Source organism: Callithrix jacchus, chromosome 3 (genome assembly GCF_049354715.1).
Source record: "Callithrix jacchus isolate 240 chromosome 3, calJac240_pri, whole genome shotgun sequence".
NCBI classification, from domain to species: Eukaryota; Metazoa; Chordata; class Mammalia; order Primates; family Cebidae; genus Callithrix; species Callithrix jacchus.
The window spans coordinates 140,679,045-140,705,165 of record NC_133504.1 but is presented as its reverse complement, the minus strand read 5'-3'; the positions used below and the strand labels follow the sequence as shown (position 1 = coordinate 140,705,165).

The window sequence follows — 26,121 nt, the reverse complement described above, 5'->3', positions numbered from 1 at the left end:
ACCGCCCCCAGAGCTGCATTGCTTTGTTTAACCTCTGCTAGACCGTTTCGCACAAACTCTTGTTGCCCCAATTCTGATGAGCCACCAGTTTGAGGCTGAGGCAAGACAAAGGTTTCTCCTGTTTATCAAGGGCCGGGGCCGGGAGACTGCGCGCTGCCCGTGGTGTAAAATATGTTTTCCTTATCTTCACCCAGGGCTTGTTGCGATGGTTTTCCTGGCACTATAACCGTCCTTTCTTGCAGAGCTCTGTAGTGGCGAGATTGGACCTCCTCACCCTATGGATACAGTGTGTGGGGTATGGTTTTTTTTTTTCATGATTATCAGTAAACAGAAGCCGACTTTGAATTTTATAATATGTGTTCTTGAATTAGAGATATCGTAATTTTTTTCTGAATTCTGGATTTTGAGAGAGAATATATATTTCAAGACACATAGATTCAGTGGAGGGGGAGGGGGAAGAAAACCTAGTAACTACCACCATGTGTTGTGAAATTTTAATATGGTTTTAGGAATAATGGCTGGGAAACTGATCTGGTGTAGGTGAGAGAGAGAGAGTGTGTGTGTGTGTGTGTGTGTGTGTGTGTGTGTTGGGGGTGGTAAGTGGTAGTGGTGGAGAGGGAGCGGTTAGAATACAAAGGATAAGGCAGTTTTAGAAAAAGATTCCTAGTAAATATCCTGTGGCAAATTTTTAATTCATTAAATCGTGAGTTAAATCAATGTTTCCTTTAAAAATCACTATAGGAGTTGTGGAATTATATATAAAATGACCCACAGTTCTTTGGCATTGTTTGTGACTCAGGAATCTCAATAAAACAGTCAATTTTGAGTGATTTTCAAAAAGTCAACAAAGAGAAGATGCCTTCATTCACTACTGTCTCCTGTATTCTTTAGGAAAAGGGACTTCTTGTTCAGTATATTCAAGAACAAATTGCCTGTATGAAAAAAATTTCAAAGGCAGCTTTGAAAAAAAAACATTTTGAAAAATGTAATATGGTTGCATTACAGCTCACTTCAACTCAGAAGTGGGCAGGGAAAAAAAATCATGCTACTGGATTGCCCTTTTCACTATTGATTTTAAAATGCATTTTATTCAAAAGCTTAATTTTACAGTCGTCTCTAACACATTGAGAAACTTTCACTCTAAAGACTTAGCAGTACTTACAGATCACTGAATTTGGAGGAGGAAGCTAACACCAACTTGACCATAGGCAATTGGTGTGAGAAACAAAAGCAAGTTCTTCATAAGCTACAAAGCACTATAATAAATGGAAGTTATTATTATTGCTAGTTGAGGAAGCTGTGTCTCTTACCCAATTTTAGACCAATTAATTGACATTAATCTGAAATTCTCCAGGACAAGAGACAATCTTTTAGTCTTCCTTTGTGGTCCACATTTCTGATCTGGTACACAGTAGGTGTTCAGTATGTAGACATGGAAAGAAAGAATGAATAGGTGAAAAAAATACAAATGGATAAAATGTGTACAGATGGAATTTGTTTACTTCTTTTAATTCAATGAACATTTACTGAAGGCCTACTGTGTGCCGAGAACTGTTCAGAGGTTTTCCACATACAGTTTATGAAAGATTGGTGACCTTCGTTTTTCAGTTTATAGTTGATATGTGTTTCTTCCAATAATGGGGCCTCTTGGGTGGTTTTTTTTCCATCATGTTTAATCTGCTGTAACTGAGTAGCACAATAGAACATTTCACTTGTTGTATGTGCATATAGTTTCTCACAGTGGCCTGTGGGGAGGCAGGGCAGATATTATCACTCCCGTTTTGTAGGTGAGGAAATCCAGACATGGCGAGATTAAATGACCTGCCAGCTCTTTGCCAGCAGTGCCAGGGACAGAAGCTGGATCTCACACCCAGAGCTTTCTCCCCTGAATCACTAACTTTCTCTGAGATTTTCCGCAGAAAATCACACTGGAATTAGACCTCATGAAAAAGTCTACCTTTTGGATAACTTTTATATAAAGAAAAGGTATATTTTACAACCTAGTACTTATAGAAGTGGTTAAATACTCAAGTTCTTGAGGCAGGTGATTGAACTTGAACACTGGCTTTACTAGCTACTAGCTCTGCATCCTTGGCAAGTGATTTAATCTAAGCCTCAGTTTCCTCATCTGTAAAATGGGGGAAGTAATCCTACTTAGAACATTTTGTGAGGATCAAATAAAATAATGTGAGCATTGCACAATGTCTAGCACAAACTAAGCACTCAGCATCAGCTACTTTTTATTTTCATTAATTTAATGTAAAGCAATGGCTTTTTTTGTTTGTTTTTTCTTTTTAAAGCAATGGCTTTTACACTTTTTTTGTTGTTGTTAAGAGACAAGGTCTCACTGTGTTGCCCAGGTTGGTCTCAAACTCTTGGGCTCAAGCGATTCTCCTCCCCTGGCCTCCTAAAATACTGAGATTACAGGTATGAACCACGGTGCCTGGCCTAAACTTTTATTTTTGCACAGTAAGAGATGCATTTTACATTGCCACTCAGTATACAGATACATTATAAATATGTGTAATTAAAAATTAATGAAGTAATACTTAGACTTTGAATGTGCAATGTATTCTTATATTTTTTATTCTATTTTATTTAAAAAATGCTGGTTGAGATCGTTAAATGATTTCGCATCCCATTAATAGGTCAGGAACTATACTTTGAAAAGGTCTAATGCAAAGGATAATCAGGTTAAGTGCATTTAATAAAACTCTGTTTTTGAATCCTTACATATTTTTTCTTCAAATGGTTTACAACATGAGTTGGAATTTGATTACTAAATTACACTTAAAATAGATTCTTAAACATTTTTTGGGAATTAAGATCATTTATTGAGTATCATGGTCAAGTTACTGTGTGCTAAGCAGTCTATTTATATATGTTGTCTAATTTAGTTCTCACAACAGCCTTGTAAGTAGGCCTTGTGTTTACATTTGATAATTGAAATTAAGACTCAGAGCTTTTAATTAACTTGCCCAAGGTCCTAAATTTAGAGAGGGATGAAGCAAAGATTCAAACTGAGTGGTCTCTGATCCCAAAGCCTGTCTACCGTCTTAACCCCCACAGTTTTCTGATGTTCCCTCACAGTGATTTCTGAAGATCTTTCGTTCCTTCCTTAACATAAATTTGAACGTTGATATTAAGAAGTTACCCATTGTGGTACATCTTTTGTAGTTTCCTTTGAAAGGACTCATTTCAAGTCAGTTTTCAACTTAGGGAAGTTAAGGAAGAATAATGTAATTCTTTCTGGCTTGAGCTGGTCTTTGATGTAAATATTTTGTAATAGCTTCTCAGGTTTTTGTGATAGTGTCAATTAATTGGTCATTTTAATTGAGCATCCAAAGGTTTAATATATCTTCCTAAAAGACATGAAATAGCTGTGTAACTATAAAAAGACTTCATTATGAATGAATGTCGGCTTTTGTTAAGGCTTTCACAAAATGAAGCCTTAGGAGCTACAAAAGAGTACTTTATAGTATATTGATTGGTCTTAAAATCACAAGGTGGTAAAAGTATTTATTTTGTAAAGTACTTTAAGAAACCTACTATCCTTTTATCTTGTGGGTTTTTTTTTTGTTTTTTTTTACATGTTTCTTATGTATATTTGTAGCAGAATTTTAATTTTATTATTTTAATATATTGGGGACTTTCCTCTGAAACATATTGTCAGGAAGAATTGAGTTTTTGAGGAAATACGTTTTATAAATAGTACTTAGAATACACAAATAGATGCTTTTATATAACAAAGTAAAGGCAAATTTCACTTTTTTTCACATTTATATCTTCCAGATTAAAACTCTTATGGTGTCTGGTTTGCATTATTGCTATTACATGTAGGAGTGTAACTCATAAATAAGATGATTGCCAGATGCCTAAAAAAATATAAGTATGCCAGTGCTTTTGCATTATAGCTTTGGATACTCCTAGGTGCATGGGGCTTGACACTTTTAATCGTATATTTAAACAGTTTATTTGTTGAATTAAGGTTAGTGTTTTCAAAGCTGACAATTTAAAAATCTGAATTTGTGTAGATCACGATGACATGTTAGACAAAGAGCAGTAGTTTCATGGTTTATGTGGTTTGAATAGTCATGTATTTCTGTTCATCAGTCATCATTTTTTATTAAGATTTGATGGAGGCTGGGCGCGGTGGCTCACGCCTATCATCGCAGCACTTTGGGAGGCCAAGATGGGTGGATCATGAGGTCAAGAGATCGAGATCATCCTGGTCAACAAGGTGAAACCCCATCTCTACTAAAAATACAAAAATTAACTGGGCATGGTGGCGCACACCTGTAGTCCCAGGCACTCGGGAGTCTGAGGCAGGAGAATTGCTTGAACCCAGGAGACGGAGGTTGTGGTGAGCCGAGATTGCGCCATTGCACTCCAGCCTGGGTAACAAGAGCGAAACTCTGTCTCAAAAAAAAAAAGATTTGATGGAAACAAATCTGGATATAGTTGCATTTATTTTTGAACATCAGATTTCATCCTTAGGCTGGCCCTCAAAAAATTACTTTGCAGCTAATGAAATTGTGTACAGTTGCAGCAAGCCGGTGTTTTATGCTTATTTTATTAATTTTGTCTACTGCTTGACCTTTAGTGAATTGTTACAGTTTTGCGAGCATCAGGACATGGCCCACCTATTGAATGGTTATTAATTTGTATGTTCAGGCAGATAGAAAACTTGGCTACCTTTACATTTTGTGTCCTGTTTATTCTATCTATCTATCTATCTATCTATCTATCTATCTATCTAATCTATCGACACAGGCTGCTCTGTCACCCAGGCTGGAGTGCAGTGATGTAACCATGGCTCACTGCAGCCTCAACCTCCTGGGCTCAAGCGATCCTCCTAGCTCAGCCTACTGAATAGCTGAGACCACAGGTGCATGCCACCACATCTGTCTATTGATTTTTTTGTAGAGATATGGTCCATGTTTCCTAGGCTGTTCATGAACTCTTGGGCTCAGGTGATCTACCTGCCTTGTCTCAGCCTCCCAAAGTGCTGGGATTATAAGCACGAGCTACCCTTCAGGGGCTCTTCTTTATCCTCTGTGAAGATTCGTAGAGATAAGAACAAAATCAGTTTAGATATTTACTTGTACTGGTGGCTTTTAGGCAGATGCATATGCATATTTTAGGTTTACATAGATGTATGATTTTCACACATAGATGAGAAGTACCAAGTTACAAACTCTTCTCTAAAGTAGAAAAATACATATTAAGTAACTGTGGAAATAAAAAAACTGAATAACAATCCCAAAGAGATGTTTTTATAGCCACATGTTATCAGCCTAATAGTCACATGTTAGCACACATATTTAAGAATACAAATGGAACAACCATATGTAAAAGCCTTTATATGTGAAAAAGTGATCTCATATAAAATGTCAGAAATGGAAAGCATAAATGTTTCAGTTAGATTTTAAAGTCTTCACCAGCTCTTTCAGATGTTTTTAGTGTTTTTCAAGTGACATACTTTGGGGATTAAGAAGAAATGTCAAAAAACTTGCTTCTGAAACTGGTACTATATTCAATATGAAGTGAGGTAAAGACACAGAAACTGCGGCCCAGAAACACTTTGGAAAATATCTAAATCAGAAGTAAATACTTAGCCCACTAGAAACAGGTAGTTAGAGTTTAAGAGCTGGTAGCAGCTGCTAAGAGGAATGACAGAATGTTACAAAAAAGGAAGGACAACTTGCTAAGAAGGTGTTTTGTTTTTTACCAAGGAAGGTAAGAACGGTCTTGTCAGGAGGCCCATTGGCCTCACCCCACTCACTTCGGGGAGGGATTGGCTGGCAAGAAGGGTTAAGGAGACTGGGAGGGAGAAACAGGTTACCTGAAAACTTGATTATTATTTAAATCTAGGATAAGCCGGATTCAAGGAATAATCTGTGAAAATTCTTGTATATAATTGTTAACCCCTTGTTCACAATGGGCTGTTTTCTCTCTTGGGAGAAACAAAGAGGAAAGGCCATATCCCAAGATCACCATCTTTGAAAGAGGAAACATCATTACTCCAAACCCCATTGCCAGTACCATTTATGGTCTCAGGTGGGGGCTGCAGCTAATATTCTTAGGGAAGCCTGTGACAGATCCAGCAGTGCTGTTAAGGCACTGCTGGTGAATTCCAGGCTGCCCTAAATGATTGCAGTCAGGATTTTTCTTCATTTTGAAAAGTTTTTAATACATTTAGAGTGACTTTTTCTCCATCAGCTTGTCATTGTGACAGAAGCAGTGGGCTTTCCTGGCTTTATGTATGATGCAGCTGGGCATGCATGTTTCTGATGGGTTAACTGTCTTCTAGAGTTAATGAGGTCAGGGTCACAGGTTCAATTCTTGGGAAGGCCAGTTAGCTTTGCTTTGTTCTGGGAGTGCATATTGTACTCTTAACCCAGGCCAGCCATCTGGTGAAGGCAGATCATCGATCACAAAGGCATTAATAAGCAAGACAGTGTGGGAGCAGCAGCATGAATCTTTCTCATAGATGCTGAGTAATTAGAGAAACAATTCCGAAAGCATGTGCACATTTGTATTTTTTGTAGCATTATCTTGATAGTTAGACGATAGCATGGTTGTCAAATATTTTTCTTTGCCATTTCTGTTGAACTGTCATCTGAACAGTTGTCTTTTCAAGTTATGATTTTTGAGATGTCTCATTCATTCAGTAGTTATACTTTGTCCGGAGTATTCTTAATCTCCCTGGAGGTTTGTAGGACAGTAGCTAAGGCAGTGAGAACAGTCATGCTAAAAGCAGTAGATCGTGCCACTTAGTTGTTTACAGATCCAATTCCATTGAATTAAAAAAAAAAATTAAAAAAAAACCTAAACACCATTTTGAATGAGGGTGAACAGACTGAGAATTTTAGGAAAATGCTTTATACTTTTTTCTAAGTAGATCTTGATCTGAAACTCTGTCATTCCCTTTATTAAAATAACTTCTAGTATTAAGAGAAATATCAGAGATCACCTGGGCCTGTGCTGCCCCATACGGTCCGACTGGTCCCATGTGGCTAGTCCAAATGGAGATGGGCTGTCAATTTAAAATACATACTAGGGCTGGCGCTGTGGCTCATATCTGTAATCCCAGCCTTTGGGAGGCCGAGGCCAGGAGTTGCAGACCAGCTGGGCAACATGGCAAAACCCTATCTCTGTCAAAAAAAAAAAAAAAAATCCCCAACCCCCCGCCCCCAAAAACCAGAGTTAGCTGGGCATGGTGGCGCATGGCTGTGGTTCCAGTTACTTGGGGCTGAGGTGGGAGGATTGCTTGAGCTAGGGAGGTTGAGGCTGCAGTGAGCCTGTCTCAAAAAAATAAAATAAAATAAATACTAATGCTGGGCCTGGTGGCTCATACCTATAATCCCAACACTTTGGGAGGCTGAGGCAGGTGGATCCCTTGAGCCCAGGAATTGGAGACCAGCCTGGGAAACATGATACCCTATCTCTATTTTCTTTTTCAGAAAACAATATACTGGATTTGAAACATTTGGTGTGACAAAAGAATGCAAAATATGTCAGTAATAGTTGTTTAATGTTGATTACATGTTTAAGTAATAGTTTTGACTATGTTGGATTGAATAAAATATTGTTTATATTAATTTTACCTTTTTTTTACTTTTAAAAATGTATCTACTACGACATTTAAAATTACATATTTGGCTCACATTTGTGGCTTGCATTATGTTTCTCTTGGGCAGTGCTGGTCTAGTCCAACCCTCATTTTCCTGATGAGAAGGCTAAGGTTCAGAGGTTAAGTAGCTGAGCTGAATTATTTCCATTGCCTGTAGTCTCTCCCTGCTAACAGGTTAGGGGCTCAGGAATGTGGGAACTCTGAACTACTAGAGGACCATTCAGTGTGTGGCAATTGTATATTGCAAGATCTATGCCCAAGTCATTGCTTATTAGGTATTTACTAGTTGTGTATATATGTGTATATTCTCTGTGCCAGTTGTGTGTGTACATGCATACACAGGGTGGAGGGCCATGCTTGTTTATAATGTTGATGGTTAGGCTTAGTTTTACCTTCATGTATAGGTCAGAGGTCCTGTATTAAAATATTAGATATTAACTAACAGTTGTGACAGGGGTAAGTCACATATGATGCTCATTTAAGTGGGCACCTTCATAGGTAGTTCTTATTAACAAGAGGATTTCAGATAGTTTTTTGTTTTTGTTTTTGTTTGAGACAGTGTCTCCCCCTGTCACTCAGGCTGGAGTGCAGTGGCGTCATCTCAGCTCACTACAACCTCTGCCTCCCAAGTTCAAGTGATTCTCCTTCCTCAGTCTCCTGAGTACCTAGGATTACAGGTTCATGTCACCATAGCCAGCTAATTTTTTGTATTTTTACTAGAGATAGGGTTTCATCATGTTGGTCAGGCTGGCCTTGAACGCCTGATCTCAAGTGATCCACCCACCTCAGCCTCCCAAAGTGCTGGGATTACAGGTGTGAGCCACAACACCCAGCCTCAGATACTTTTGAGTGAGCCTTGATGGACAAAGCAGCAATGCTTTCAGGCTGAATCATTTTTGGAAGGAGGAGAGCTGAGATGAAGAGAGGTTGTTTGCCTGTGTTCTGAAGAAAGCCTATGAACTGCGAGTGCCTGTTTCTTAACCACAGATGTTCTTGACGTTCCAATCTGGAAAGAATAGCAAGGGTTGTCTGGTGCAAAACCCATGGCCTCAGAATGTAGGCTTCTTGTCAGTTTTGTGAACATAATGGTCTTTCACTGGCAAAGATAAAAAGGAGGTGAACTTCATGATCAAATTTTTTTTTCTGCTATTTTTAGTTGAGATTTTTATTTCCTAATCAACATAGGCAGCTCAGATGTGACTGTAGTGATTAGCATCTTAAAGATGTTTACTTTATGCAGCTTCTGCTCTGGCCTTTCTTTCTGGCTCATGCAGAGTCCCAAGTCTCTTAATTTGTTGTCATTGTCCCAGTGACAACTAGCGAACAACAGTTTTGTCAGGGAGCCTCCGACACTTCAATTAATTTCATAATCCATGCTAGATATTAACCTTTATGAATTTGTCAATTTAGAAGGGCCACTGTGCATTGTGAAGATTGGAGGAATGTTGGTTTATAAAAATATTTACAGATTATCATATTTATTTCTTTTTTGTCTGTTACAAACAACCCCAGTTGATCCTAGATATTGACAAATAAAGCAAGACAGCAGTCTGAATGATTACCTTCAAGCAGGCGAAATAAGTAACTATATTCTTTGTTTTGAAGTTTAATGAAGATTTATGGCGAGGCATGGTGGTCCCTGTCTGTAGTCCTAGCTACTCAGGAGGCTGAGGAGGGTGGATCACTAGTTTGAGACCAGCCTAGGCAACAAGACCAAACCCCATCTCTACAAAAACAAACAAACAAAACAACAAACCACCCCCAACTCCTCAAATTAGCTGGGCATGGTGGTGTGCACCTGTGGTCCCAGCTACTTGGGAGGCTAAGGTGGGTGGATTGCTTGATGCTGGAAGGTTGAGGCTGTAATGAGCTGAGATTGTGCCACTGAACTCCAGCCTTGGTGATAGAATGAGACCCTGTTTCAAAAAAAGAAAAGGAGAAAAAAAGGAAAAGAAAATTTCCATATCCATCCACATTCCACCAAGCCAGTCCTGGTAAACCCGTTTTCTCTTATATCAACAAACATGTACTGAACATACACCATGTATTGAGTGCCATGGGCATAGTATGACAAGAACAGGAGTTGGAGAAGTACAGATTGCTTGAATGTGACAATGGTAGGTCTTGGCCCAAAGTATTTTGTTGTACTTTCTTTTTTGAGACAGTCTCACTCTGTAGCCCAGAGTGGAGTGCAGTAGCATGATCTTAGCTTACTGTAACCTCTGCCTCCTGGCTAATTTTTGTATTTTAGTAGAGATGGGGTTTTGCCATGTTGGCCAGGCTGGTCTGAAACTCTTGGCCTCAAGTAATCCACCTGCCTCAGCCTCCCAAAGTGCTGGGATTACAGGTGTGAGCCACTACCCCTGGCCTGTAATTTATAACCAGAGAAAAGAAAATGTGGCATTCTTGCATAGTTGCCAAACAAATACATTATGATGTATGTTTTTTCAGAGTTCCCTAGCTGATTTCACGGGCTGCCATGTTTAATGACATATCCCCTTTCTAGCAGTATCATTTTTTGTTCCTTTGGATCACTGGGGCAGTCAGGTGTTGGGAGTCGTTCTGAACATGGAGGAGGGGCATGTGTCACCTGTTTTCTTCTCGCCTCCCTACTCCAGCTATTGATGCCAGGTACTGTGGAGTTGCTGGAGAATGTAAAAATAAAGAACTCATAGTCCATCTAGTAAAGAAGAAAGAGAGGGCTAAATTTTAAGTGAACTGCGATGGATAAAATGCTGTGAGAGCACAGGGAAGGAGTAAATACTGGTGAGAGGGTAGAATAAGGAAAGATCAGGAGGAAGCTCACAGAGGATGTGATATTTGAGCTGGGTGTTGGAGAAGGAGTAGAAATGTAACAGGTGGAGAGGTATTCCCAAAGTAGGGGCAGAGTAAGCAAAGGTGTGGAAAGCATGGTGGCTACGGTGTAGTGAGGTGGCAGGAACATCAGGCACGGAGGGGAGGAGCAGGAGACAGGACTAGAAAAGTGGGGCAGGAACAATTTGGAGAGATTTGAGACTAAAGAGTACCACAATGGATTGAATGTTTTTGTCTCCCCAAAATTCATATGTCGAAATCTTAAACCTCTAGGTGATGGTATTAGGAAGTGGGGCATTTGGGAGATGATAATAATGGTCATGAGGGTGGAATCCTGTTGAATAGGATAAGTGCCCTTATAAAAGAGACAACAGAGAGCACTCCCTCACCTGTTCAACCATGTGGGACACAGCAAGAAGACACCATTTATAAGCCAGGAAATGGGCCCTCACCAGACATCAAATCTGCCAGCTCCCTGATCTTGGACTTCCCAGCCTCCAGAACTGTGAGAAATAGATTTCTGTTGTTTAAAAGCCACCCAGTCAATGATATTTTGTTACAGCAGCCCGTATAAACTAAGACCAGTGCTGACACTTGAGTAATGGGGAGCTGAAGAGCAGGGAGTGGCATAATCACATTGATTGTGAAGGGTGACTTAGGAGTTAAGAGACCTGGCTCAAAGGCCCAGCTTTTTCTCTTATTTGCCTAGTGACCATGGGCAAGTCACTCCACTCTTCTGGTCCTCAAATCTCTTTCTGTCTCTTTTTGTTTTTTTGAGACAGACTCTTGCTCGGTCACCCAGGCTGGAGTGCAGTGGCGCAATTATGGTGAACAGCAGCCTCGACCTCCTGGGCTCAAGGGATTCTCCTACCTCAACCTTCCTAGTAGCTGGGACTATGAGCACATGCCACCATGCCCACTAGTTGTTTTTTTTTTTTTTTTTTGGAGACATAGGGTCTTGCGCCATGTTGCCTAGTCTGAACTCCTGGGCTCAAGTGATCCATCTGCCTTGGCCTCCCAAACTGCTGGGATTATAGACATGAGCGCCACCATGCCCATCCGAAATAGCTCATGTATTAGGTGGAAGAGTGGGGCAAGTTATCTAGTTGGCCAGTAAACAGATAACAGTAATTTCCATGTTTCTGTGCATGAGGCACTTTCGTGGGTACTGGGATACAGACAGGTTCCCTGTGCTGTAGAGGTGACATTCTGGTGGGAGAGAGAGACAATAAACAGTGCCAAATTGTATACGTATGCATAAGCATATATAATACACCATCAGGTTGTGATAAGTGCTATAAAGAAAGTAAAGCCAGATGAGTGGAGTAAAAAGTAGTAATGTTTCTAGACAGAGTAGCCCAGAGTGCATTGAATAGAATAGACTCCACAAGAATATTAGGAATCTTTTCTCGATCCAGCATTGTAGGCCTAATTAGGTGAAAAGCTATGGGAATTCAGTCTCTTCAACACTGATTGAAATCAGTTTCCAAACAGATGTAGTTCTTACAGTTTTGATTAGTTCCACCAACATGGTTGTTGATGGGCACAACCTTTTTGGCATTCCATCTTTCACATAGCCTAAGTACAGCATCATCTCATTTTTAAAAAGTTTCTCCAATGTCATGAAAAAAAACACCACTTGTGTTGGTAATTTTGATCCTGCTTCTTTTTCTTAGCACATTATTCATCCCAAGTTTTGAGGCTTGTGGAAGGAGGAAGAGGCTGTCATTTAAGCAACCAGATTTAAGGCAGTTTGTTCAATATATCAAATAGCTCTTCTAAGTTATTTTAATATAAATTAAAATTAAATGGGAGCTCTGGGACAGCCCTGTTTTAATTACAACTGGAATGCATCTTAGGAGACCATTCTGCCTCTTATAATCGTAACAGTGTCATTATGGTTTTTTTTAAGAAGCATCACTAATTAGTCGGGTCTATCCTGAGGTCTTATAGTTTGGTTTATAGATGGTTTTTGTTCAATCAAGTGGAAGACTGAGGAATGTGAACATTCATGCTGGCCCTAAACCTTTTTCTTGGTGATACGAAATGGTTCGGCAGTAATCAGCAGGAGAAAGGTATGCTTAAAAACTGGCTTGTTCTTTATGCGAGATACCAGGGTGAGCAAACTGGATTTACCGTTGACTGAAGATTATCCACGTGGAATTTTAGGTTAATTTTCTACAAATTCTATCCACAGTGTTGGGAAGCTAGAGTGGCAGACTGTACTTTCTGAGCTAGCGTAAGATGTGATCTCTGACCTGCTGACATGGAATCCAGGTTATGTTGCTTTGTTTCCTTGGATGGGAGTTCACAGCCAGTGAAACTAGCCTTGCCTGAATTATTTAATTCATCTTCTCCTTGAAGACGGTTGCAAGCAGTTTTTATAGAACCGAATGCCTTACCAATTTGGGGCTTGGAAATGTAATTCTGTTCTTCCTTCATTTTCCCTTTTGCTGAAGATAGAAACACGTCCTGGGTCTTTGGTTCAGCCTGCTGTTGTTTACAGTCCCTGCTGTAGATTACCTCACTCTGCCAGTCCCTGTCATAATGGGATTTATTTTTTTAAAATTAAATTCTCATCATAATTCCCTTGTGCATCTGTCTTCCTCAGAAGGTTTAGTTATTTCATATAGAACTTAAGCAAGGAAGGGAGGAAGAAAGGAAAGGAAGAGGGAAAGAAGAAAGGGAGTTATGTTTGGATACTGTGTTAACTAACAGGTCATATTAATATTGGGGTTGCTTATTAGATATGCATTTCCAGTATTCTTGTTTTTTTCCTTCAAATGTTATTTATTTATTTTTTGAAATAGTCATGCCGTGTTGCCCAGGCTGGAGTGCTGTGGTGCAATCATGGCTCACTACAGCCTTACCTCCTGGGCTCAAGTGATCCTCCTGCCTCAGCCTCTGAAGTAGCTAGAATCACAGGTGTGAACCACTGTGTCCAGCCAAAATTTTTTTTATTGTGTTAAAATATATATCACAAAAATTGCCATTTTAAACATTTTTAAAATGTACCATTCACTGGCATTAAGTGTATGCACAGTGTCAAGCAGGCATCACCACCGTCCATTTCCAGAACTTTTTCATCATCTCAAACAGAAATTCTGTACCCATTAAACAATAGCTCCTCATTTTCTCTGGCCCCTGCTAACCTCTGTTCTACTTTCTGTCTCTATGAATTTACGTATTATACAAGTGTGATCTCATGTAAGTGGGATCATAGAATGTTTGTCCTTTTGTGTCGCATTTCAGGTCACATGTTTTTAAGTTTTATCCATGTTGTAGCATCAGATTTCATTGTATGACTTTTTTTTTTTTTTTTTTTTTTTGAAACAGAGTCTCACTCTGTCGCCAGGCGCCAGGCTGGAGTGCAGTGGCGCAATCTCGACTCACTGAAACCTCTGCCTCCTGGGTTCAAGCAATTCTCCTGCCTCCACCTCCTGAGTAGCTGGGATTACAGGCACGCGCCACCATGCCCAGCTAATTTTTGTATTTTTAGTAGGGACGGGGTTTCACCATGTTGGCCAGGATGGTCTCGATCTCCTGACCTTGTGATCCGCCTGCCTCAGCCTCCCAAAGTGCTGGGATTACACTTTGGGAGCGTGAGCCACTGCGCCCGGCTGTATGACTTTTTTAAAAGCGAAGTTTCCACCTTTGGGCTACTCTGAGTAATGCTGTATGAACATTGGTGTAAAGGTATCTGAGTTCCGCTTTCTATCCTTTTGGATATATGTGAAAGAATGGAATTGCTGGATCAAATTGTAATTTATGCTTAACATTTTAAGGACCCACTAAAGTGTTTTTTGCAACAACTGCACCATCTTGCCTTCCCAACAGCAATGCATACACAGCATTCCAGTTTCTCTACATCCTCACCAATTCTTGTTGTTTTCTGCCTTTTGATAATAGCCATCCTAATGGATGTGAAGTTGTGTCTCAGTTTGGTTTTGATTTGCAATTCCCTGATGGCTAATGATGTTGGCATCTTTTTGTGTGCCTACAAAAAGATGGCCATTTGTATAGCTTCTTTGAACAAACAGAAACATCTGTTCAAGTCCTTTACCCATTTTTGAATTGGGTTGTTTATTTGTTGTTGAGTTGTAGGAATTCTTTATGTATTCTGGACATCAGTAACTTACCAGATACATGATTTGCAAATTTCTTCCATTCTGTAGGTTGTCTGTTCATTAGCTGGATAGTGTTCACATGTTTTCTTAACTGTAATAGTTAGTTATCTATGAATGTGAAAGAGGATTAATGTAAAAAGTAAGTGGCAAACACAAACTTAGCTTTTCAACTAGTGTTAATATTGCTGCTCTTAGATGAAGTCTCCCAGAGAAGACTGATTCATTAAGCTTCTGAGTCACAGTCTGGATTCAGGAACCCAGTGAGCTTACAAGAGTTTCTCCTGGGAAGCCAGTGGGGCAAGACCATGAGGGAATCCTGAGAGATGTAGGCTGCCTGCAGTCAGGGCATCTGACATTGAGGGGAGTTGGGTATGAGTCATCCATGCATTTTTCCTTTGTGTTGCTTCCCAAAACCACATTCTGGTTTTGTTAAACATATCTCTGTCTACTTTGATTCAGCACTGATATTCTGCCCATGGTGCTCACCTGTTTTTCCTTGTCTTATCTCTTTCTGCACTAATAGTACTTTGGCCCTGGAGTTCAGGCGTGCCCACCTAGAGTTCAGGTGTGCCCACAGCTCATGCTGTTGAGAGAAAAGGTGCCCACTGCTGCAGCGAATACCCAGCTTTGCATTTACTCTGGTCATTTCACTTGGGGACAGGATTGTGCTTCACAACTCCATCTACAAGATGTTTTCATTATAATTCCTCTGTTTACAACTGCTATAGCCACTTTTCTCCAGAAATTTGACATTTTGGCTGGAAATGTCAGTGTTTGATTACAACCTGAAGCTACAGTGGTGTGCTTATGGTTTTCACTGTCAAAATGAAGAATATCTTTACCCCTGTCCCAAACCTGTACTTAGGACCATGAGAAGAAAACACCAATGTTTACTTCTTGGTACTCTCAATCCAACAAAGACTACTTTGCAGTAATATGTGAAGCTGAGTAAATAAGCAAAAAACTCACATACATCCTTTCAGTAAATCATCTTTCCAAAGTAGTAAGTGGAGAAACAGCATGAGGAGAATACCATAAGTTCACAGTAAGTGATACCTTGTCTTTAATTCTATTAAGTGTAATAAAATCAAAACAAAACAGATTCGCTTGGTGAATGAGGGTTATTGAGTTTAGAAATAGCCACACTTCTTGTCCCTGTGGAAGTACAAAGATGGAAGATGAAAACCTAACCTCTTATATCTTTAAGTGATGAGGGAGGTGCATAGAAGACCCCTTTTGTGTGTGTGTGTGTGTGTGTGTGTGTGTGTGTGTGTGTGGTGTGCATGAGATCAACTCCAAGTATACTGAGCTGTAGCATTAGCATCAACAAACAAGTTGATATCGAAGTGGGAATAAAGCTGTTAGTCACATCCTCCTTCCACTCCCAGAATGGTGTTGGTACCGTCTTGCTCTCAAGGATGGATACATATCATAACCCCACTATTGCACAAATAGATCAACCAGTATATAATTTTGGGGAGCATTTTTGTCTTACAAAGGAACAAGGGCTGTTCTCAGATGCAGTTGAATCTTTGTTTTCAGTCCTTGAGGTAATACAGTAATATCATAAAACTTCTTTGCTGGAATAATTTTCTGGTTACTAGATTTTTAAAAATGTATATAAACGTGTGTGTATGGTTGTGTATTACTTTATTTTTATGGAATCTGACTTATAAGTAGCTTCTCAAAATAACTGTATTTGATTGGTTAGGGAGCCCATACCTTTTAAAAGGTAATAAGGAACCAAGTATTTCCTCAGAGGACATTTCAGAGTTCTACTGCACCAAATAATATTTCAGTATAAAAGAAATGAATCATGGGTGTGGTGACTCATATCTGTAATACCAGTACTTTGGGAGGCTGAGGCAGGAGGATTGCTTGAGGCTAGGAGTTTGAGACCAGCTTAGGCGACATAACAAGACTTCATCTCTATAAAAAATTTAAAAATTGACTGGGTATGGTAGTGCATGCCTGTAGTGCCAGCTACTTGGGAAGTTGAGACAGGAGGATCACTTGTGCCCAGGAGTTCTAGGCTTTATTATGCCATGATTGCACCATTGCACTTCAACATGGGCACCAGAGTGAGACCCCGTCAATTAAAAAAAAAGCCAGGCCAGGCACGGTGGCTGATGGCTGTAATCCCAGCACTTTGGGAGGCCGAACTGGGTGGATTACAAGCTCAGGAGTTCAAGACCAGCCTGGCCAACATGGTGAAACCCCATCTCTATTAAAAATACAAAAATTAGCCAGGAGTGGTGGTATGCATCTGTAATCCCAGCTACTCAGAAGGCGGAGGCAGGAGAATTGCTTGAACCTGGAGGTTGGAGGTTGTAGTGAGCCAAGGTTGTGCCACTGGACTCCAGCCTAGGACAGAGCAAGACTCCTTCTCAAAAAAAAAAAGAAAAAGCCATTTCTGTATCTCACCTCAGATTGAAGAGTCTTATAGTATTTTTTGGCTTCCCTCCTTTAGTTACTACAGATGTGTTAGCATGTCCCAGAGCTAAGAATAGTTTAATATAAATTTCATACGACCCACCATTCTTGCAATAAGAGAATAAATAAATAGGAACTTTCCCTTTTTGAATAGATTGAAACTTTGAGGTCCTGGTCTTAGCAGATCTCATTTTGTCCAACCTCTTTAAATATTTTCTCACTGTTTGAATAGTAAAACCAATATATGTAGATATTTGGGATTGAGGATTGAACCGTGAGCTCACTGGACTCATATTTGCCTACCAGTATGACGTGTTGCACACTATCTTACAAACTAGAATTTCCCTCTCTGACCAGTCCTTCTGCTCTTTACCTCCACCTCTGTCATTTACTCATAGTGATGATCTTTGTTTTTGACTTTTATTATTACTTTTTTCCCTTTTTACTCCTCCCCATTTTCCCAATATGTCACTTTCCGGTTTTTTACCAACCCTCATACTCATCTTAACCTCCTTGAGCAAATATTTCAATACTCATCAGTTCTTGCCTTCCTAGCACTCTTCAGCACTCCCCTAGAACCCCAGATATTATTGCCAATCCTGGAGTGCGTTTCTCTGCCCCTAGCTCTCTTCCCTGGCTCTATTTTACATTTATATTGCCTGTTCTCAACAGAGCCTTCATAATTGTCAGGACTAAGAGGTCTCCAATAATATACTAATTAAAACTTGCATCAACTAACTATTTTATTGCTCTTGACCTTTTTTTTTTTAAAGACAGGGTCTCACTTTGTCACACAGGCTGGAGTACAGTGGTGCAATCATGGCTCACTGTAATCTTGAACTCCTGGGCCCGAAGCAGTCCTCACACCTCAGTCTCCTAAGTAGTTGGGATAACAGGCACAGCCCACTGTGCCTGGCTAATTTTTTATTTTTTCTAGAGATGGGGTTTGGCTGTGTTGCCCAGGATGGTCTCACACTCCTGAGCTCAAGTCATCCTCCCACCTTGGCCTCCCAAAGCTCTGAGATTACAGACATGAGCCACTGCATCTGCCCTGCCTTGACTTTTTTTTTTTTTTGACACAGAGTCTTACTCTATCACTCAGGCTGGTGTACAGTGACACGACCTTGCCTCCCTGCAACCTCTGCCTCCCAGGTTCAAGCAATTCTCCTGCCTCAGCCTACCAAGTAGCTGGGATTATAGGTGCTCACCACCATACCCAGCTAATTTTTGTATTTTTAGTAGAGATAGGGTTTCACCATGTTGGCCAGGATGGTCTCGAACTTCTGACCTCAGGTGATCTGCCCACCCTGGCCTCCCAAAGTGCTGGAATTACAGGCATGAGCCACCGCACCCAGCCTGCCCTTAACTTTTATCAGTGTTTTCAAAGCAGTTATTTCAAAACTTTTCCATACCCTTCAACTCCTCCTTCCTTGGATGACTCAGCCTCTTGCTCTTCTCAGGAAATTCAGCATGAAATGCTTCTCTTCCCAACTCTCCTTTTCAAGTATCTCCCATACCCATGTCACTATCTTAGGTTTTCTGTAGGTCTTGGTTATTTTAACAGGCGGTTTTTGCACACCTGCCCTGTTGATATTTGGGAGGTGCTTCATAATGATACCTTCATTAGGGTGGACCAGCACACTTTTCAAGGTGCTTTCATATACCTGATCTCATTTCAGGGTTAGCCAACTCTTCTTCCCTCCTCCTTCAGAAATTTGCCTTCTTCCAAAGCCAGGCATTCTGCTTTTTCTCTTAACCTTCTTGCCTCCCATCTTCTTGGGAGCTGTGGTCTGAGATTATCTCCTTTCTCCTCACTGTTTCTTTCCCTTTTTTATTATAAATATCCTTAGCCTTCACCTGTTGTTAAAAAAAAACTCCTTGATCTTACTCCCTCTTTTTTCTTTCACTCCCTCATACATTTTTCACATTTGTAGCTTCAAGTCTCTACCTTAACTTTTAAATTCTTCACTAATTTTTCGTTTCATTCATTCATTCTCTCATCTTAAACTGAAACTGCTTTTTACAGATTCACCAAGTTTCACCCACAGCCCCAAAAATACAGTGCCCTCTCAGTGATCTATATCTAGACCTGGGGGGTCCCCAGATGTCTGCAGTCATTCTTTCCCCTTGAAGATGGCTGAAGTCATCGGAGATTTGGCCTTGTAGCTCAGGATGACCAGCTGTGTTTCCAGAGGAGGGGGTGAAGAAAAGCCATGTGCAGCAGAGTTAGAACTCCCATAAATTCCTCTGGAACCTCTTGCTATGAGTCTTGTATTTATTTATTTTTTTGAGACAGAGTCTTGCTCACTGCATCCTCCACCTCCCAGGTTAAAGCAATTCTCCCATCTCAGTCTCCTGTGTATTTGGGACTACAGGTGCATGCCACCCATGCCTGGCTAATTTTTGTATTTTTAGTAGAGATGGGGTTTCATCATACTAGTTAGGCTGGTCTCGAAATCCTGACCTTGGGTGATCCACCCGCCTTAGCCTCCCAAAGTGCTGGGAATAAAGGCATGAGCCACTGTGCCCAGGGCCATGAGTTTTTATGATCACACAGGGATTGTTGCTTTCTAGGATTCACCACGTGCCCTCTGTAGTTACTTGTTTGTTGGGTGAGGCTTCTGGGAGAAGTACCGTAGCCTTTTCTTCATTGTTACATAGGTAAGCCCTGACTCTTAGGTAGTATCTGCAACCAGTTCAGCTTCAGCTGAGTGTGCACTGACTGTCTGTTTCACTTTCTGGGCTCATGGCCAGCTGTTTTTTTTTTTTTGTTGTTGTTGTTGTTGTTGTTGTTATTGTTATTTTTAATTGTGGTGAAATATACATGACATAAACTTTACTATTTTACCCATTTTTAAGTGTACTATTCAGTGGCATTAAGTATGTTCCATGTTGTCTAACTATTATCACTCTCCAGCCCAGAACTTGTTCATTATCCCAAACTGAAACTCTATACCTGTTAAACAGTGGGTTTACCCATCATCCCCTCCCCTAAGTCCCTAGATCTCTATTCTACTTTCTGTGTTTATGAATTTGCCTATTCTAGGTTCCTTCATGAATGGGGTCATTCAATATCCCTTTTGTATCTGGCTGGTTTCACATAGCATCATCTTTTCATGGTTTAGTCACATGGTAGCATGCACTAGAACTTTATTCCTTTTTCATGGCTGAATAGTATTCCATTGTATGGTTAGGTCACATTTTATTTATCCATATTTATCTGATGATGGGCAATTGGGTTGTTTCCTGCCTTTTGTCAATTGTGAAGAGTGTTTCAGCCAGCTAATTCTGAGGATGTCCCCAGGATCCATACATTGCAGGGCAGAGGCTGCCATAACACCCCAAAAAAGCCACTACAGTTGGTTAGTTTTGAATACCCCAGCAAGAGATAAGAAATCTCACAACTGTATTATTACTTCTCTCTTTAAGGGTTTTTTTTTTTTTTAATTGGAGCATTGCTAAGTACATCAAAACTCAGCATTTTACACGAGGAGTTTTGATCATAGCTTGTGGTCAGAAGCTTATCTAAAATCACACGTGTGGTGGCTCATGGCTGTAATACAAGCTCTTTGAGAGGCTGAGATGGGAAGGTCACTTGAGCCCAGGAGGTCAAGGCTACAGTGAACTATGTTCATACCACCGCACTCCAGCTTAGGTGACACAATAAGACCCTGTCTCAAAAATAACTAATGAAATAAACAAATACATGAATAAATTTAAAAAATTGTGATTGCAGTCTTCATTTCATCATGTGAGGAAGAGAGGCAGGTGGCGGGTGGAGAATAGTGGTGGTAACTCTCCCTAGTAAACAGGATGGTTCTGCTCCAGCCCTGTATGTCTGCCTGGAACTCTTTAGCCGTCCCCACCATACCATACAGACAGCACAGAAAGTACAGGGAAGGCCTGTGTCAGTGCTGTGCATGTGGAAGAGGCTGCATAAATAGCATACTGAACCCTGCAGGAAAGAATGAATGAATGCATGTGCATGGGGGTAGGTGGCTATTACATGTGACTGAAAAACAGCCTGGAAGAGGAAAGAAGATGGTGACAGGAGAAAGCAGGGAAAAGTAAATGACTTAGGACAACGGAGAGTAAAGATCAGAGCCAGATGCATTTTAATTAATTAATTGATTCTTTAAATTAATCCTTAATTTTGCAACTTTCCCTCTGAACCCTCTGGCAAATTCTTTAATTCTTAATTTAAGAATTAAGAATTCTTGCATTTTCAGGAAAGAATGGAAGTCTTCATCTCGGTGCTTCTGTTACTTATAGAATATTAGGAATAGAAAATGTGAATCTAGGAGAGAAAGAAAAATTAAGATAAAACTCAGATAGGTGATTCTTCCCCATAGAAAATCCAGAAGAAGGAGAAGAGGATTTATTAGAGATGGGGAAGGTGAGAAAGGCTGAGTATTATTGATAAGGAGCTCTTGTGGGCGGCTAGTGTGACTTTGTACTAAAGAATCTGGCCCGCCCCAGAACATGCTTTGTCATATTCAAATTTCCATCACTTGATTTGGATCTGGATACCCATCTCTAAAGGATTCCTATTAAAAATCTAATTCTTTGATTGGGAGGGATAGCCTGTTATTAGCATGGATTCATGTATTTAATTAGCATTCATCAGCTAACAGAAAAACAAGCCTTGGTTCTGCACCTCATTACCTGACAAGTTTAGTTCTCTCCACTTCATTTTTTTTGTGTGTGCTGGAGTGTTGCTCTGTCACCTAGGCTGGAGTGTGGTGGCATGATCTTGCCTCAGTGCCACCTTCACCTCCCAGGTTCAGGTGGTTCTCCTGCCTCAGCCTTCATGGTAGCTGGGATTACAGGTGTGTGCCATCACACGCCGATAATTTTTTGTATTTTTAGTAGAGATGGGGTTTCACTATGTTGGCCAGGCTAGTCTCGAACTCCTGACCTCAGGTAATCCACCTGCCTCAGCCTCCCAAAGTGCTGGGATTACAGGTGTGAGTCACCGCGCCCAGCCATCTACTTCATTTTTCAGACCAGATGGTTGCTTTTTATTCTCTCATTCATCCAAAAATATTTAGCAAGTGTCTACTATGTGGCCAGAGGTCATTTTGGATCCTGGAGATGTCCTTGCCCTCATGGAGCTCACATTCCAGTATATGTGTAACAGGCAGACAGCAAATGGATAAGAGAGATCTTATTTCAGGTCATGGCCCAGAGCTGGGGAAAGAAAGGCAGGGAAGAAGGATCAGGCACAGAGGTTGGGAAGATAGAGGTGGTGGTGGCTTTGGATGGGATGGTCAGGGACAGCATCTCTAGAAGCTGACATTCAAACAAAGAGTTGCAGGCAGTGGAAGAGCAAGAAGTCCTATGGTGATGTGGGGAAAGGCACTTCAGAAGGAAGGAACAGCAAGTGTAACGGGCCAAGGCTGAGCCTGCCTGCCAGATCTAAGGAATAGCATGGAGCCACTGAGCCTGCGGGGAGGGAATGGAGGTGACAGCAGGAAAGGTCTGAGGAAACCAGGATCAGACTCTATAGGACTGGAGGGCTGTCAGAAGAACTTTGGCTCTTACTCCAGATGAGACAGGCATACTTTGGAAGGTTTTAAGCATCAGAGTGACATGATCTGACATATTTTCAAAGGATTGGTCTATCATTGAAAATGGACTTTAGGGGAAGGAGCGTAAAAGCAGGGAGACTGTTTACTTAGAGGGATACTGGCAGCTTGGACCAGAGTGACAGTGATGGAGAAGGGTCAGATTCTGGACATATTTTGGAGTTAGAGCCAATAGGATTTGCTTGCAGTTTGGATGTGGCGTGTGAGAGAATGAGGAATCAAGAATGATGCTAAGGTTTTTGTCCTGACTCAGGTGGTGAGACTATAGCAGGGGATAGATTTTGTGCATAAAGATCATGAGTTTGATTTTAGACAGTATAAGTGCTATGGTGGGCTGAATACTAACAGCCTACTCTCCCCCCGCCCCCGCCAAGACTCATGTCCACTTGGAACTTTAGAATATGGCCGTATTTGGAGGTAGGGTCTTTGCAGATGTAATTGGTTAAAGATCTTAAGGTGAAATCATCCTGGATTTAGGGTGGGTCCTAAATCCAATGACTGGTGACCCTGTAAAAGGAGAAGAGTACACAGAGACACACAAGGGAGAAGGTTGTGTGGAGACAGAGGCAGGGATGGCGGTGATGCTGCCGTAAGCCAAGGAATGCCAGGAGCAATGGACGTGGAAGAGGCAAGGAAGGGTCCTCCCCTAGATCCTTTGGAGGAAGCAGGGTCCTCACACCTCAATTGTGGACCTTTGGCCTCCAGAACTGTGAGAGAATAACCCTGTGTTGTTTAACACACTCAGTTTGTGGTCATGTATTATTGCAGCCCTAGGACACTAATACAAATACCTGTTAGACACTGGCATGTCAATGTTGAAATGACAGGTGAGCTTGGATTTCATGGAAAAGATGAGGGCTGGGGATACAAAGTTGAGAGTGTTTAGTTTAGAGGTGGTGTTTAAAGCAATGAGAAAGGCTGAAATCCTCAGGGTCAGTGTCTAGAGAAGACAGTAAGTTTGTGGACCCAGTCCTGGGACTCTCCTGTCTGCAGAGACTGGGCCAATGAGCTCATCCTGGCAGATGTCTGGTGGAAAGCACTGAATCTTTCTCCCTTTCTGAATATCAAGGGGAAAAATTAGGTATGGGTTTAGAGAGCTACTACTTATAAGGTGCTCTTGTTAGCTTTTCTAAACTAACCTCAGATGACTTCCCCTCAGGGAACATTATAAATCAGGGGGAGAAGAAAGGATAGGGAGGACCCTTTGTCCTGTTCAATAATGAGCAATAGAAAGCCACCAGAATAGTCCAGGAGCAGCAGAGAAGCTGTCTCAGTCTTTCTCTTCCCCTGCTCCAAAAGAGAAGCTATACCAGATCAAAGGAGGAATGAGAATCAATTAGAGAGATGAAACCTTTCAAACAGTCATAGCAGATTGGAACTAGAAGGGGCTTAATTAAATGTGATGATGTTTCTACAAGCTTAGCCTACAGCTCTACATATAATGGGTGAGCAACTTCTGTAATTATTATTGGTTAATAGCTGGTTTTTAATCCTAAGTTTTCATTGTACAGATAAGAAAACTGAGAGTCAGATGTTCAGGAGCCAACAGTGATTCCCTTCAGCTCCACAAAAAGAAAGAAAATCCAGGGGAAAGTCCATAGCTTGGCACTTAAGGCCTTCTTTGCTGGTTCACACTGCATTTCTGGTCAGTGCTCTTCACCCAGCACTCTCTGGTGTGACCTCTGCTGAGGGTGGCCAGCCCCGTCCCTCTCCTCTCCTCCCAGTTCCGTGCCTTCTCCAAGTTGTGCTTCGCCTACACTCCTTCCACTTCTTCTCTCCCTGAGTCCTTGCCCATTTTCTTGGCGCTAGCACCACCTGAGAATTCTCTTCTCATTCATCTAGCAACACAGCTCTCTTCGAAATTCTCCAGTGTGATTCCCAGGACACTGGGAGCTCTGCTGAGGATGGTGTTGGGGGTCAAACACTTTTAGCTTCCAGCCCCCCTGCCGTTTCTGCAGACTTTTCCTACCTGTGTAACAGGAGGAGTCTTCTGGGGAAATACTGCAGGAATGCCAGGGGCTGTGCTGTGTGTGTGTGTGTGTGTGTCCCCATGGGCAGATATACCTTTTTGGGTTCTCAGGGGGAAAGGCAGAGAACTGCCATTTTTACCTAGCAGCTGCCCTGGTAAAAACCCTGCTGACAGAGGTTGTGTGTTGTGTCTGGCATGGGCTCTTTGACATTTTGCTATCATTGACTACCTTGTCGTAAAAAACCCTTGTAAGCCTTTTGAAGTTGGATCCTTCTCATAATGTTATCTGAGATAAAAGTAGCTGGCATAATAGCCCTATTTGTACTGACAACTTTTAAGAATCAAATAACTTACTTTTGGTAAGACTTTTATTCTCCTAAAGTTTTTGCACTAGGATAAACTTAAGATAACCCAGGAAGAGCACAAACTGATTCCTTGCAAGAAAGACACTGTTAACAGTGAAGTGTACCTGCAGTGACCAGTATATGTTCAGATAGATGCTTTCTTACTTCATGGGCACAAAAGCATCAGTTTCCTGTGGTGAGAGTAATGGATGATCATTCCTCTTGTTTTTATCTCAGCTCTGTCTAAAATTGTATTTACCTTGTCAACGGGAGATTTATGGTGTGTCCGCTACCTTAATATGTTGTGATGTTAACAATTACTGTTAGCACAGGTTGTATTTCTTTCTTCTTTTTTTTTTTTTTTTTTGGAGCTGGAGTCTCACTCTGTCACCCAGGCTGGAGTACTCTGTCACCCAGGCTGGAGTACAGAGGTGCGATCTCAGCTCACGGCAACCTTTGCCTCCCAGGTTTAAGCAATTTTCTTCCTGCATCAGCCTCCGGAGTAGCTGGTACTGCAGACACTTGGCTAATTTTTTGTATTTTTAGTACAGATGGGGTTTCACCATATTGGCCAGGCTAGTCTCAAACTCCTAACCTCAGGCGATCCACCCACCTCAGTCTCCCAAAGTACTGGAATTACAGGCATGAGCCCCCGCACCCAGCCAATTTCTTTTATACTTATAAAAGTTTCAGAATGGGGATATTTGGGCCCAAATAAAGTGTGAACTCTAGCTAAGGTTCATAGTATGAGAAACATAAATTACCTTTTGTTTATCCTTATACTCTCATAAATTCTTTTTATATAAGGCTTTCTATCTTTTCTGCAATAAAGGTGTTCATTAAAACCGAGTGAATGAATAGATACCTACACTAGTGAAAGATGGTTTATGGCAATGCAGACTGATTCGCTTTGTCAGGGTTGCTTCATATCTGGTAATGAACAAGAATAGAGACAAAAATTTGCTTTAGTTCCATCATGTATCTTCTGTTTTTCTCCTTTCAAAAACACAATCATATGAGATACAATTCACACGCCATAAAATTCGCCCTCTACAGTACAGGTGGTTTTTAGTATATTTGCAGAGTTGTGCAGCCATCGCCACTATCTAATTCTAGAACATTTTCTTTTTTTTTATTATGCTTTTTAAAATTTTACTTTAACTTCTGGGATACATGTGCAGAACGTGCAAGTTTTTTACGCAGGTGTATA

The 26,121-nt window shown here is 40.9% G+C and overlaps 1 protein-coding gene across 8 annotated transcripts in view; it reads left to right on the top strand.

Moving 5' to 3' along the window:
* The window catches only part of CRACD (capping protein inhibiting regulator of actin dynamics), a 297,618-nt gene that overhangs the window by 628 nt on the left and 270,869 nt on the right, over positions 1–26,121 (top strand). The window lies entirely within an intron of this gene.